Consider the following 16,267-nt stretch of genomic DNA (forward strand, 5'->3'; position numbering starts at 1 on the left):
TTTCTGGGAAGGCAAGGTCTTTCCTGTCTTCCATGGAAGCCAAGAAGAGATCTTCGCTCTTCCCCTGAAGGGTGTGGAACAAGTCGAGAATGACTGCAGCTATTTTGCCACCAGGAAGGGAGAACCTGAGCTGCACAAGGGAGGGGGTGCGGGGAGACTCTGTGTGAGCCTGAGAGCGACACACTCAAGGAAGTCAGACAAGAGAGATGGAGAGAAGCAAGGTCTCTGGTGACAGCTCTGAAGCTGCTGGACCAAGCCACACCTGATGCTAACACTACCTCCTGACTTTAAAACTGTATAGCTCAATAAACTCCCCTATGATGTAACCAATCAGACCTGAGTTTTCCTGTCACTTGCAGCACAAAACATTCTAACTGAAACTCTCTGCCAGCTGGACTAGACTAAGAAAAGATCAGGAAGGAGAGCTTGGGAGTCAGGAAGACGAAATTCTTCCAAAGGATGTGGGAAATCGGAATCTCCACCCACCCACCTGGTGCTGGGAAAACTTCAGAAAAAAGCCAGGGCTGAGAGACTAGACGAATTTTTTGGTATTATTTGTCTGGACAGGGGGAAGTGCTGGCTATTTTGAGTTTGATTAATCACCGATTCTAGTCAAGTCTCCAAATGTTTCTTGAAAGCCAGTCCTATGCAGGACACTGCCGAGCGATGGCAGATAAAGGTACAAACCCAACAGTCCTCACAGCAGGGAGCCCCCAGTCAGGTAAGAAAGACTTGGCTCAAACAACTCCCTGGGGTGCAAGCAGGGCTAGGATAAGCACCAAGATCGCGATCCAGACCTATGAGCCCTGGGAGCCTGGGGGAGACGATGCAGGAAGGCAGGACCCCAGAGACAGGGTGACTTTCTTTGCTCACAAAGGTACCACCTCTGCCCAGAGACCAGCTTTTCCAAATTTACACAAAGCCACCTTAGGGGCTAGCGTGGCCCCAGGCCCCAGGTACATTCGGGGAGCAGTCCCTCCATACGTACTCCTATAGAATTCTCCAGATTCTCTGTTCCCCAAAGTGTGGGACAAGGACCATGGCAGGTGGGGATTGGAGGAGGTGCTGAGCATGGCATTAAGCCAACTGTCTCACTTGGATGGTGAGAAAGTGGCTGCCTATGCAATTCTCTCTAAAACCTCTTATCAAATACAAAGTCTCCGTTTGGTGCTGGCCCATTTTTGACGCCTCTCTAGCATTTGCTGACCCCTCCTTTTAGCAGAAAGAAAGGGAGGGAGAGAGAGAGAGAGAGAGAGAGAGAGAGAGAGAGAGAACAGGCCTCAGTCTATTGCCTTCTGCAGGCAACAGGCTCTTGCTCAAATTCCCTCACACTGTTTTGTTTTCGTGGCATTTATTTTAACAGTTGTCTTCTATTTATGGCAGTGATATTGGCTTTCCGTTTATGGCAGTGATAAAAAGCTTTCTTTTACATTTCATTTCTTTAAGTTTTTTTTTTTAAAGGGGGATGGTTGAAAGAAAAATATTAGATAGTACAAGTGGGACACAGCTCTCCCCGGAGTTGTGAAGGTGGGATGTGAATGACTGAAGTTTGGGGAGTATTCATTGCACAAACACGGACCACCTACCAAGTGCTGAGTGCTGGGAATACAGCAGGGAACCAAGCTGGCAAAACCCTGGCCTCACAGAGCTTACCGTCTAATGGGGCAGGAGGGAGGCAAGACGTAAGCAAAATAAATAAAATGCATGGCATGTTAGACGGTGGCCCGTGACCTGCATGAAGGCAGAGCAGAGACAGGATGCTCTGCTTACAGACCAGCCTGGTCAAGCTTCACTGAAAACCTGGCAACGAGTGCCGGCTTGGAGGAGGTAGCGCCGTGGCTCTGCAGATAGCCAGGGAAGGAGCACAGCAGGTAAAAGGAACAGAGGGGCCCAACCGCGCGGCCATCCCCTCCTGGTTGAGGCCGGTTTTGGAGACGCCTGCTGGTCACGATGATATCCCCCAGGCAACCTCACATCGATGCCCTGTCCACCTTTCTTCAGTACGAAAAAGCAAAGGACAGTCTGCAGGGATGAGAGGTGTAGCCTGGAAAGCAGGCAGCATGGGGTCACTGCAGCTTTATCCTGGCCCCACACTGTGCACAAGAGTGGCCCACACAGGAGATCAGGACCCAGCACAACAGGGCCCTGAGGGGCTCTGAAATCATCACCGTCTGAGTCACCAAAGTGCCATTGATTTATGGTCAATAATAGTGTGGGGTGCTAAGTGCACTTTATTATTCCACTTTGTTGAAAATTGGTCATTTATCTGTGGTCCACCTGCAGCCTGGTGGGGAGGAAAGCTGAGAATCTAAACCATGCTCCCCAATTTACAAGCTGCCTGCTTCCGGGCAGGTTCCTTTATTCCTTTGAGCTTTCGCTTTCTTGTGAATAAAATGGGGGTAACACATTGAATGGTCACTTGTTTTGCTCTTGGCGTGTGTAGCCAGTCAATAATTGTCCTGTTCCTCCCTATACCTAACGCTGCATTACCCAGAATGCCCCGTCTCCCTTCCACAAATGGGATCTGGCAGGAGGAGATGGGCAGGAAACCCATTCATTCATTCAACAAGAATTTATTACTCCACACCAGGCACTGTTCCAGTCACTGGAGGTACAGCAGCAAGCAAAACAAAGACAGATAAGGTCCCGATCCTATGGGAACATGTCATCGAAGCAATACATGAGATTTCAGCGTGACAAGGACCATGAAGAACATTCAAGGGGAGCCAACTCAGATTGGGAATCTGGGAGGGTTTGGCAGAGGAGGCAACACTGGGGTGAGAAGGGGTGTGCTTTGTAAAAGTTTGGAGGGAGAGCACTCCAGGCAGAGGGAAGAGCAAAGCGAAGTCCCTGACAGTTGTCTGAGAGACAGAAAGCAAGCCAGCTGCTGGAGAAGTGGGTGCTGAAGAGCTTAGTGCAGGAGGAGGAGGGCAGTCAGCCCCTGACTCGGGCAAGGAGAGCCCTGGAGGGGTGGCTGTGTGGACCGGGCAGTGTGGGGATGCCTGCCGTTCCCATTCAGTGCCCTGGCTTCTTTGAAAGCATCTTTAGAAACCCTTACCCTGACTACTGTCCTGGGCTTCCACCCACGAGGCCAGGCCCTGCCTGCTGTCCCCCCGGGGTCTCTGGGGTCAATTTAATTTTGACCAGACCCCCAGGGCACCCACGTGCTGGCTGAACATCCCCCGCTGCATGCCAGTTCTCCAGGTTGGAAGAAAGCTCTGTGGTTTGGATGAAGGAGGGATGAGGAGGAGGGGGAGAGAGCAAAGTGTGTTTGCTGGCACCGGAATCACAGCAGAAGCCAATGCTGGAACCCTTCCCAAGTATTTAGAAATTAAAATAATAAAAGAAAACTGAGCATATGGAGTTTGTAAAGTGCCGTCCATCTTCGAGAAGGGATCCGACTTGCTCAGAATGCATCGGAGAGCCGGGGTCTGAGGGGAGGTGTCCGTGGAATAAAGATGGACACTCATTTCTCAGGCGGTGACGAGGGGCAGCGGCACACACTGCTCAGGACATACAGAGTATGGGGATTCCCTTTGCGTTGTGCTTTTGAAAGAAGAGAAAGAATGTCCTCTGTGTCTCCTCCCTAACTACACGGGAGTCCCCAGTCCTCCCCCGCCTAGGGAATGCCCCCTCCACCCAGCTCAACCTCAAACATATCTTTAATTCTTCCTCTTCTGTATCCAATTCCAGAGTGGTGTAAGCTCAGCCTCTAAAACACACCCAAATCTAGCTACTCCTCACCCCCTCCCCACCTCCACTCCAGTCCAGCACCCCTCCTCTCAGGCAACAGCAGCCACCCCAGCCTGGTCTCCCGATGCCTCCCTCCCCACCCCACAATCACCAGATGGATCCCTCCTCCAAATACTTTTCATCCCACGGAGGATAAAAAGCTCAGGGGTGTCTGGGTGGCTCAGTCGGTTAAGCATCAGACTTCGGCTCAGGTCATGATCTCAGGTCATGAACTCAGGTCTGTGAGTTTGAGCCCTGCATTAGACTCTGTGCTGACAGCTCAGAGCCTGGAGCCGGCTTTGGGTTCTGTGTCTCCCTCTCTCTCTGCCACTCCTCCACTCACACTCCCTGTCTCTCTGTCTCTGTCTCTCTCTCAAAAAGAAGTAAACATTAAAAATTAAAAAAAAAAAAAAAAAGCTTAGCTCCTCCTCATGCCCTTCATGTCCTGCATGATCCAGGCCCTACCTGCTCCCAAGGTCACTAGTCTTCCTTCTGTCCCTCAAACAGACCAGTGTCATTCTTCCCCAGGGCCTTTGCACATGCAATTCCCTCTGCTGAGAACACTCTTCCCATACTTTTTATGACAAGTTCTTCGTGCAGGTCTTAGCCTAAATGGCACCTCTTCAGAGAAGCCCTCACTGAACACATTATCTAAAAAACTACCTCTCCAGCTCCTTTTGACTTCACTCTACTTATTTCTACAGAATCTATCACTATCTAAAATTCCCTTGTTTGTTTGTTTTGTTTGACTTGTCTCTCTATGAGTGCCATGAGCCCTGGACCTGTCTGTCTTCATCCCTGCTGTGTCCTCTATACCTGGAATAGTGCATGGCCCAGAGTAGATGCTTCACAGACACCTACTGAATGGAGACGGAGTGAATGCCAGAGCCACCTGGTTTATCTGGGCATCAACCAGGTGTTTAAGTAGCACCCTGCATAGCCTCGCAGTTGCTGAGTGGCAAACATCACACAGGCAGCCTTCATGGAGCCCACGTAGTCATGAATCAGGGCACTGAGGAGTGAGCCCGTTCTCAGCCACGTCACCAGACAGCATGTGCTGGGGGCTCCCAACGTTCTGACAGAGCGAGAGACCAGGCTAGAAAACTTGACTTGCCACTCCTGGAACTGGAGCCCACCTGCGATGCCCAGGTGTCTCCGTCCACCCCAGGTGCTCAGGTGTCCCCTCTGCCAGCCGGCGCTAGCTGAGAGGTGAGCTGGCCGGAAGGTACAGGCAACAAAAGAGGAAGGCCGGTATCCTGTGAGCCCTTTGGGGTAGAAGACCTGGCCTTGGGCCCTGACAGCCCTCAAGGGGTCTTGAGTGCCCCGTCTTGGGTGTGCAGAGGTGGCCATCTGGGCATGTGCAGACACTCGCGGGGCCCCCTGGGATGGCTGAGCCTGCGGAGGGGAGTGAAGGGTCCCTTCCTTGCAGCCCCTCCCCTTCTCCACTTCTCCACCCTCCCCCTCCGTCTGGCTGCTCCTCTCCCGCTCTGCTGCACGCTGGCCTCCGCAAGATGGATTTTCCTGGCTGTGCCAATCTTGCTGCCACCTGTTCGCGCTGTGCTGGAGCCAGCAAAGTGGCTCAGCTTCAAACCCAGAGCAGCTGGGAGAGTGGTTGCCAAGCCTCGCTGTCCCCCTCATTCCCCTCCTTTGTTGCAGCAGCAGCTTGGGCTCCAAGTCATCCTGTCACCTGCTGTCAGCGGGGTGGCCCCTTCTCTCCCCCGCTATGCCTCCACCAGCCCCCTCCAGCCCCCTCCAGCCCTCCCCAGCCCTCAGTTCCTCATGGCCACGCTGGGGAGAGGGGCACAGGCAGGGGCATTCATAGTAGCCCTTGCCACCCTGCCTGCCCTCTACCCACAGCCCACTCTCAATCCCCTTCCCCTCCCCCACTTCTCATGGGATTCCCCAATTTGCTGCTCCCCAGAACCTTCCTGAGAACTTCAGACAGGAGAACCGAGGCTTGGACCAGGGGCATGAAAGAGCCAGGACATGTCCAGTGCTCCTCACTGAGCCCATAACAGAGCAGGTGGCCTGGGACACCCCCAGACAGAGCAAGCTCCAAACCTCCGGGAGTGGGAGAGCTCTGGAAACTTCCTGCAATAGCAATCCAACCCACGCCAGAGGCTCGAGTCCCAGCCCTGCCCCTAAAGCTCACTAGCTCCATGACCTTGACAAAACCGCTCTAAACCTCAGTTTCCTTGGCTGTGAATAGACTAGGTTGGCGCCTGCCCCCTCCCCCCACCTGCAGTGTCACTGCAAGGAACAAACATAGGACGAGTGCCTTGAACTCCTTCGGGAACAAGATAAGATATAATTAAACACATGCGTGGGACAGAGAAATGCAAACTGTAAAGTACTGTGCAGCCCAAGGAGCTGTTTTGCTCTTTCGCACGGGATTTGGACCTGCTCCCAGAGAGGCGCGCCGAGGCCCGGCGGCCTGAGAGCATGCATGCCCGGCCTCCAGGAGAAAGATTCGAGCTGTCTGACCTCAGAAACCTGGCTCCAGCTGAGGGGGCATCTGACGGCTGAGACAGACACATCAGAAGATAGAGCAAGACACAGGCAGACAGACAAATAAACACAGATGAAATAGCCGGTGAGGCCGATGGCTCTCCTGATGGGAACCGACAGGCGGTGGTGGCTGGATTCCCGTAGCCTGGGGCCTCTCTCTGCTCCAGCAGAACCTTTCCCTGCCTCCCGCCCTTGGTCATCAGCGCTCACACACATGGCCCGAGGACACATGAGTGCAGCATTTGCACATGCACACCCTAGTGCTCCTCAGAGTAGGAGGAGAGGGCGTGCTGGACCTGCCAAATTCTGAGATGCTACTGAGGAGGGAAACAATCTCTGGCAATATGCAAATTACCTGGGGTCTGAGGAGGTATGCCTTTGTTAGTGATAGTTATAGGAAACTACAGACCATTTCAATTGTAGGAGTTGGGGGGGGGTTGCTGATCCCTGGGGATGAGGCATGGAGGAGCAGAAACGCTACTGTCTGCTCAAGTCTGTCAAGTATATCTCTCCCTGGGTGCCCAGATGAGCAGAGAGCTCAGGGGCTTCGGACACCATCTGATTGCTGGGGGTGGGCCGGGCTGGGGACGCTAGTTGCAGCAGGGTGTGGACAAAGCAGGGGCTCAGGCTGGCAGCCCTGATTCCTCTTTGCCCTTGCCATGCATCCTCCTACAGCTGCCAGACTTCTGTTTTCAGAGCATAAGATCTGTCCCTCCCCTGCTTACCTCCCCTATCCCATGACTTCCTCTTGTACATGTAATAAAGTTCAAATCCTACCCATGGCTTACAAGTACCCCAGGGTCTGTCCTACCTACCCTCTTCTTCACTCAAAGCTCTCTGTCCACATCATCCTTATTGTTCCTCCAACCCTGCCCTACCTCAGGGCCTTTGCACTTGCTGTGCTCTCTGCCTAGGACACTTAGCTGCCAATTCTTGCCTTAGTTGCATTATTCTCACCACTTAGGTCTCAGATGGCCTTACACCATTCCAACTAGTGTCCCCTTCCTTCCTCTGGACACTATCACATCTCCCTGGGTTTTGTTCATTTGCTTACTGTGCAGCATATAGTCCTATGTGAAAATATTTCTGCTGTATGTTTTCAGTCTGTGTCTGCCCTATCGATTGTAGGCTCTTGTCTTGTTCGCTGCTGTTTCCCACTGTGTGGAGCAGAACCTGGGTGCAGAAGGCATTTAATAAATACTGCCTCAATGAAACGAATGAATCACAGAGGAAAAGGCCAAGTATCCTCAGAGTAGGAATCACATGTCCAAGAAACTGAACAGAACAGAGTTATGCGGTCAGAGGACAGGCATGGTTTTGAGGGGCCAGGACCACAAAGACCTGCAAGGAGCTCATGATGCCAATATTCATTTTACCCGAGGCTTTGCTCAGTTTGCCTCACTTAATGTTCATCACCTGAAGCTGGTGTATCACTAACCCCATTTACAGATGAAGTAGTTGAGACCCAAATATTAATCATGTGTCCAAAGTTTCTCCTTTGCAGCATATGGCTTCCCAACTGGTTGAAGAAAGGTCTTAGGGGCCTAGTCTATGTCCCTTGAGTCACTCACTGTAACTTTCCCAAAAGGGCCTTGCCTGCTTGAACTGGCAGAAGGCAGGAATCATGGGCAGCAGGCTTCCAACGACCCCAGACCAAAAAGGGCAGTGGCTAGGAAAGAGAAGCCAGAAAAGTGGGCCCTGCTCCTTGGTAGACAAAGGAAGGGTGAACTCCTGGCTCATGACTGAAATGGTAGAGACCTATGCAAGGTGGTGTTGGGTTCACCTCCAGGACAGGAGTGACTAAGGACTTGGATCTAAGGACTAGCCCTCATCTTTTTTTTTTTTTTTAAACATTTATTTATTTTTGAGCCAGAGACAGAGAGAGCATGAGCTGGGAGGGGCAGAGAGAGAGAGAGAGGGAGACACAGAATCTGAAACAGGCTCCAGGCTCTGAGCTGTCAGCACAGAGCCTGACATGGGGCTCGAACCCACGGACCATGAGATCATGACCCGAGCCGAAGTTGGACACCCAACCGACTGAGCCACCCCGGCGCCCCTGGACTAGCCCTCATATTGCAACACACCTCGACTTTCAGCCTAGCTGTCCTCCTCTATGGAATGGAGATAATAATGCTCACCTCCAAGAGTCGCTCTAAGAATGAACTAAGCCCTGTGTGTAAGAATGTTTTCATATGTGGTTTATCTATACAATGGAATACTATGTGGCAATGAGAAAGAATGAAATCTGGCCATTTGTAGCAACGTGGATGGAACTCAAGGGTTTTATTATGCTAAGTGAAATGAGTCAGGCAGAGAAGGACAGATAACATATGTTTTCACTCATATGTGGAACAGGAGAAACTTAACAGAGGACCATCGGGGAGGGGAAGGGGGAAAATAGTTAAGGAGGAGAGGGAGGAAGACAAACCATAAGAGACTTTTAAATACTGAGAACAAACGGAGGGTTGATGGGGGTGGGGGAGAGGGAAAATGGGGGATAGTCATAGAGGAGGGCACTTGCTGGGATGAGCACTGGGTGTTATAAGGAAACTAACTTGACAATAAACTATGAAAAAAAGAATGTTTTCATAAATCTTCAAGGGTTATTAAAATGTGCATGATAAGAAATTGGGGTCAGAAATCCACCTCAAACTAACTCAAACTCAAAAGAGCTCTTATAATTGAAAAGTCCTTGAGATGGGGGATGTTGGCTTTAAGCTTGCTGGATCAAGATGCTCCAACAGAATGAGTCTCTCTCCTTGTCTCCTTGTTAGCTCTCTTCTGTAGGGCCTTCCTTCTTAGGTAGGCTCTCATCAATGTTTGGCCACCAGCCATTCCAGGCCCCCAGGCTGACAGATGACCAACCCCACCTGAAGGGAACTTCTCCTATATAAGCCCAGCTTAAGACCCAGGATTGATTCTCATGTAAACTAGAAGCCCCACCTGAGCCAACCATGATGGAAGCCAGGAGGCTGGGAAACTCTGACTCCCACCTCTGTAAGTCAGAGGTGGGATTGGCTTCATCTGAACCGTAAAGACTGTGAGTGGTGGTGGTAGAGGTTGTCCAAAGGAAAATGGGGGTGCTGCTACCAGAAGAGGGTCTGGGAGTCTGGGTGGCACATAAGAGAAGTTCATAGCAAGACCAACAGGGGTATTCTTACCCTTCCAGCTGGTGCTGCAGAGCACCACTCTTCAGAGCTCCCGGTCCCTGGAAGCCCCACTCTGGGGCTGCTCTGCAGGGGCTCAGAGGAGACACTTCCTTGGGAAAATGCTGAATGAAACTGCATGAGAGTTAAGCAGAATGGTTCCATGAATATGATTTGTAAATGGTATGACACCCTTCAAAAATTAGAGATTATCCTTAACCTGTTTAGAATAGAAGAGGGGCAGGGAACAATGGGTTTTTGGAACTGAAAGGGGCCTAGAAATCTAATAGGGGCCCCTATTAGACCCCACCTTATAGTCATCACTACAAAGCAGCCCGAAGAACGAATTTAAAAAGCAGATCACATAATGTCACTCCCTTGCCTAAACCCTCCACTAGCTTTCCTTGGAATAGTATAGACTCCCTTCCTCCGCCTCAAGGCCCCTTATGATCTGGTCGCTGCCTACCTCTCAGGCTCCATCCTCCTCATCCTTTCCCACCACGCTCTTGTGCCCCAGCCACACCACCTTTCCTCTGATCATGCGAATGCACCAAGCTCTTTTCCTTTTCTGATGCTTTGCACTTGCTGTTCCCTCTGCCTCCAACACTTTTCCTCCAGATCTCCACATGCTGCCACTTTCTCATTACTCAGGTCTCAGCTGAAACATCAGCCTCTGAGAGACTTCCCCTGGCCACACTTTTGTATTGATATCCACCACACCGTTTCTCCTTTACTCTCTGTCACTTCACTTATTTTATATTCTTCATCATCTGGAATTATCTTGTTGGCTTGTTTGCTTATTTATTACCAGTTATTCTCTTGCCTACCACCCCCACTGGGATAATCAGATCCAAGACAACATTATCTACACACAACACAGGGCCTGGCAGAGTAGGTGGTCAATAAATACTTGCTGAATGAATCAATATATGGATGGATGGATGGATGGATGGATGGATGGATGGGTGTGTGGAATGATGGGTAAGTATGTGGGTAGATAGATGAATAAGCGGGCCAGTGGATGAGTGAATGGATGGGTGGGTTGGTGGGTGGATGAGTGTATGGGTGAGTAGGTGGATGGGTAGATGGGCATATGGATCAGTGAGTGGATGGGCTAGTGGCTGAATGAGTGATGGGTGAGTGGATGGGTGAATGGGTGATGAATGAGTGGATGAGCGGATGGACAGTGGGCTGAGCCCCTGCCCTGTCTGGTCCTACCATCACTCTCTAACTTGTTTCTTGCCCTTAAAAAAAAAGTGTGTCCTGTTGCCCTTTTAGACTAGGAACTGACTTGGAGCTCTGGTAGCTAAAGACCCTTCTGTCTCTTCACTTCACACCAAATCATGCACTGTGGCTTCAGTGCCACCTGTTCTAGTCGCTGAATTCACCTGACTTCAAAGACCATTAAACTGATCATTAGGAGGTTAATAAAACCCTTTCCTCTGCACGGGCACACCTCAGCCCTTGTCTGCCACCTGCTATGCCCATCAGCTGGCCCTGCCTATCGCTGTTACCAGGAGCTGGGAGAGAGCCTGACCACCCCTTTTGCTTGGCAAGCCATGCAGGTGAGCTGAGCACATTTGTCCTCACATCAGACCCCAGGGAGGGTGCCATTCAGGTCCTGCTCCTCCAGAGCTGTTCCGGGAAATGAGAAATGGCAGGTGGACTGTGTCTTTGAGGACCCTGCTCCTAAGCTAGGGAGTCTAAGGGTTGGCATGTGAGTCTGTGGAGGCCTTACATGCAGCCAGCCTTCTGTGAGCTGCCCTGGCATCTCAGAACAGAGGCTGAAGGAGGGAAGGGGCACTGCTGTGACTTTGGCTCATTCTAATTGCTGAGGACAAAAGGGTCCAGGAGAACATTGGGCAGACAGAGCAGTGGGCAATGGGCCTGTGGGGAGCATGATGGACCCACTGGGCTGGGAGCCCATATTCAAGGGATGCCTTGATGTAGGTGCCAGGCCATTCTTAGCATAAGGTCCTGAGGACAAGGGAGCTTCTCTCCCTATCTGGAAAATTCCATATCTGTGAAATCTAATTGAAGAAAACATCAAGTCTCCACATCACGGCTGGGGGGCAGGGTAGAGAAAAGCACACTGCAGAAGGAAGCATACAGTAAGATACCATGTTGTAAAAAGTCAAAAATCAAATGAAACTATGTCTAGTTACATCAACAGACATACTGTATACATGCAGGGAAAGGCCCAGAAGGCTACACAGTGGTTTCCTCCTTAGAACGAATCCCTGAGATTTGGGGCAAGGTTATCTGCAGTCTTTTAAAAAATTTTTACGATAATAAGGTATTTGTGTTTCACATGTGAAATTAAAAATTAATTTTTAGGGGCGCCTGGGTGGCTTAGTCGGTTAAGCGTCCGACTTTCGCTTAGGTCATGATCTCACGGTTCGTGGGTTCGAGCCCCGCGTCGGGCTCTGTGCTGGCTGCCAGCTCAGAGCCCGGAGCCTGTTTCAGTCTGTGACTCCCTCTCTCTCTGACCCTCCCCTGCTCATGCTGTCTCTCCCTCTCTCTCCTAGAAATAAATTAAGCATTTAAAAAAAAATTAATTTTTAAAGATATTCACCAAAGATGGAATTTGGAGCATGAGGGTCAGACATAGCTCTTAAAGGAAGTGGCATGAAGGGTCACCAAAGGACATAAGAGGGTTCTGGCGGGCAGAGGAGGTGAGCCAGGCCACCACCCCAGGGCTCCTGCCTGGGCAGCGTTCCCAGCAGGTGCTGCCGTTCACCTTAGAGCTTCCCTGGGCCTGGGCACTCCTGGCTGCCTTCCTAAACCTGATCCTTCAAGATCCCACCCGGAGGCGGCTGTGACAGACTCAGGAATCGGTACCAGGACTTGAGGAGCAGCGAGGGTGGAAAGCTAATGCCCAGCTGGAGTGGGGAGCATTCTGCTGGACTGATCCCATAATATCAGGGCTGCAGCATCTCCACTTCCACTGGCCAAGTGACAGCGTCTGCATGCTTATGCAAGGGGGGTTATTTTATTAACCAGATAGATTAAGCATCTCTCCTTCTAATTACCAGTTTAATTAACCTTGGCACACAGTATGTACCAACCCCCGAGGGACTGAGTCACAATTGCCACGCTGGGTGAACATCGCCCATCTGCTCTGCGTTAGCTTCAGCTGGCCCTCAAGGGACTGAGGCAGTGGGCTCTGAGGTCCTGGGGTCTGGTGGAACCAGGGAGGATGGGAGGGAGAAGTAGGCAGGGATTGTTAGGAACCTCTTGGGTGGGTCTTGCTGTGGGTGCTGGATTCCTGCATGGCCCCTCTTCAGCAGCCCTCCTGCAAGTGGTCCTGGGTGAGATGAGACAGAGAAGTCAGCTCGGGCCACCCACTTTGGCCTCCCAAGTGTCTGCAGGGTAGCCTGGGGACCAGAAGTCTTGTGTTCATTCAACACCTACTGGATGTGGTGCTGCCTTAAATTCCCGAGTGCAGTTTCCTCATCTATAAATCGAGCACAGTGATCCCTAGGACATGAGGTTTAATTAAGAGAACAGAGATCAAGATGCCTTGTAAAATTACATTCATTTATTCAGCACATATCTATGGATTATGCAGTATGTATGAGCAAAGGTAAGTAGCACAATGGTGAACAGAGAGAATTTAGAGACTGAGTTCTCTGGAAATTGACCGTGTCTGGCTAACAACTCCAGAGTCACCCTCATGCGCACAGGCGCGCGTGCGCACACACACACAGACACACACACACACACACTCCTTTCTGACTCATCACCCACAAAAGCCCACACTTAGCACACCACACACAGGTACACATTCTCCTTCATAGCCATGAACAGAATGTGCACCGTCTCAGAAACACGCCTACATTCATGAAGAGGACCACATGGCTCCCCTGTTCTCAAGAAGCGTGAGGCCAGAGATGTCACATTAATAAGAAGCATAGAGGCTCTGGTAAAGGGGTTTTTATATATTTATTTATTTGAAAGCTTATTAAAATCCTAACCTAGTCTTCTCTTCACTAATGCAGTGTTATTGGAGCCTCCTGATGCCTGTGTGGGAGGGTGAAGACAGGAGTGTGTGTATTTGCATATGTGTGAGAGAAGACTTTCAATGCATTTGTGTACAGGGTGTGTTGGTGTGTGTGTGTGTATGTGTGTCTCTGGGTATGTGTGTATGTGTCTGGATGTGCAGTGTGAGTTATGCTTTTATGCTTCTTAGAATCTTTCAGTGGTGAGCAGTTTCTCAACCTCTTTTTCACTATCACCCCCATAAGGAGTCTTTGCGGATATTTTTTCCTAATCGCCCCCTCTCTGAAATCAATACCACAGATACACCATATATCTCTTTACGTACTGTATATAGATCTATGCTTTATATAGAGAGAGTGTCCATTTTTTTTCATCTACCACCACCCCCACAGAAAAATGTCCACTCCCTTGGGGGCCATACTGCCCCTGTTGAGAATTCATGATATAGAGCAAGAATTTCTGGCTTTAGAGGTCTGTGACCCCTGATGTTGTAGGCCACGGTTCCCAGTCTCAAGGGTCCAGGTGGAAACCTCTAAAAATGCAGATTTGGGGCCCCACCTGGAGATCCTGCAGTAAGTCGGGGAAGGAGTCCAGGAACCCAGGTTTTAGTAAGCTCCCAGGGAATTCTGATGCCCTGATTGAAGGCTAGGGATGGAAGGGAGTTTAGAACCATCAGGAACCATTTAGTCTAAGAGAAGGTGTGTCTGGAGCCCTCACCTAGTCCTAGAGAACTTGGAACCTCAACTCGCAAAGGCTGGGGTCCTGGCCGGCAGGACCTTCCTATATCAGACTTCCCCAGGACTCCCCATTGGAAGCTGGGAGAAGCTAGTGGCTAGGCCAGAGCTCCTCACACAGGCCTAGGACTTTGATACGGCAAAATGAGTAGTGTATCCCCAAGACTGCGATCATGCAGCTGGGGTCTGGAACAAACACTGACCCAAGGTCTCTGGAGTCCCATTTTCCATCTATTCAGTGGAGATATAGATGATCCCCACGGTAACCTGGGCCTCCCTTCTGGGAGCCCCAACGTCCCCCCCAGTCCTGGAAACTCAATGTGTCAGGCACTGGGAGAGGAGGCAGAAGCTTACTTCAGCCCTGCCCACCAGAGAAGCTCTAGAAGTGGAATGGGAGCTCCAAGCTGTCAAGGGTTGGAACCCTGTCTGGGAGTTGCTAAGGACCTGGTAGCAAAATCAATCAAAAACAGAGACCTCCTACCTGACACCCTCCCTGGGTGCCAAAGAATAGCTGTGCTACTTTGGAGGCCTGGACCAGTGCCAAACCCCAGCCCTGGGTGTCTGACTGATCAGAACACAGGGGACCAGTTGATGCACTGTGGGCAGTGGTCCAGCATAGGGCTTGTAAGGGGCAGATGGGAGCCTGGAAAATGGAGAGAGGGGCCATCGTGGTGGCCAAGGAGCCAGGTAAGGTGGGGTGTCTGGGGTAGGATGAGGGTAGAAATGACTCTGCAACGGTATTATGAGAGGAGAGGGGAAGCTGGGATGATGATGGACAAGAGATAGAGGAAGCATGATGGAGGGAGCATGGAGAAAGAGTGTGGAGGAAGGGCACTGTGGCTTGGTGGGGAAGCCAAGAAGGCATCCTTCTCCCTCTCTTAAGCTTTTAAAGGCATCAGAGCATCTTGCTAATTGTTCATCTCCCAGAGACACTAATGAAATTAACTCCGCAAAATGCTCATCAGGTCATCTGCAGAGGGCACAGTGCCAGGCTTCTGCTTGGTCCAATCCCATCCTCCTCCCCCTCCTCAGCTCCTCCTGCTCCTTCCTGATGATTCCCTGCCCTCTCCTTTACAACAGGACCCTCAGCAGGGAACATCTCACCACCAAACCTGCCTGAGAGGGCCCAGTGGGGAAACCAGAAATGGGGGCTCTGTAGCCAGGGAAACCTCAGAATCTGGGATGCCATGGAGCTTATGGGGCTGGAAAGGTTGTCTATGGGTGTGTGTGTTTCTGAGCACATGTGTATATGTGTGTCGTATGTGTGTGATTGCACATACCTCAGAGGAGTAGGTATCTCTAATAAAACCATTTGTTAAACTGAACGTTCTTTCAGTCACTCAGCAAACATTTGGGGGCATCTTCTAGGTTTAAATCCTACCCCATCTCTTACAAGCTGAGTGGTTTTAGACAAGATACATCCCCTCTCTGTGCTTCAGTTTTTGTATCTATACAACGGGGATGATAATAGCATCTACTTCATAAAGGTTTGTGAGAACTGAAGAAGATAAACCAGATAAGGATCTGAGTCTTGTGCTAGGCACGAGGTGGGATCTGAAATGTTGGGCACTGTCCTTGGCCCTGAAGGAGCCACGGCAAAGAGATCTCCATTCCTGTGCTCAGGCACAGGAGAGGCCCAGGCAGAGTGTTCTCAATAGCATAGGGCAGCATGGAGAATACAATAGTCTGTGTAGGAAAGAAGTGGGCATATGTGGAAGTGTTTTTACATGTATGTAAATATATACAGGAAACGTGTTTTTATTGATTATGTTCCATTGCTGGGCATGCACATGTGTGTGATTTGGGTTTGGGAAGTTCATTTGAGTTAGGAACAGACTGAGTAGGTGCTGGCATGCTGTGTGTGTGTGTGTGTGTGTGTGTGCATGTGTGTGTGTGCATTGGATTCAGGGATGTGTGCATGTTGGGGTTCTGTGTGAGGAAGGGACGGGTCTAGATATTTCTGAGGGTCATCTGAAGGGCATTGTTTCTAGTTCTCTTTCCCTTTTAACCCGCACACATTCTTCACTTGTCCCTTATGACTTGGCTCTCATTCCACCGTAACTTACAACTGGGAAGACTATTCTTCTCCCATAGGCTGCAGTCTCCCAAAGTGGGTGGTATTAAGCCTTGCAAACAGTAGGCACT

Source organism: Hyaena hyaena, unplaced genomic scaffold, assembly GCF_003009895.1.
Source record: "Hyaena hyaena isolate Hyena2069 unplaced genomic scaffold, ASM300989v1 scaffold_160, whole genome shotgun sequence".
Classification (NCBI taxonomy): Eukaryota; Metazoa; Chordata; class Mammalia; order Carnivora; family Hyaenidae; genus Hyaena; species Hyaena hyaena.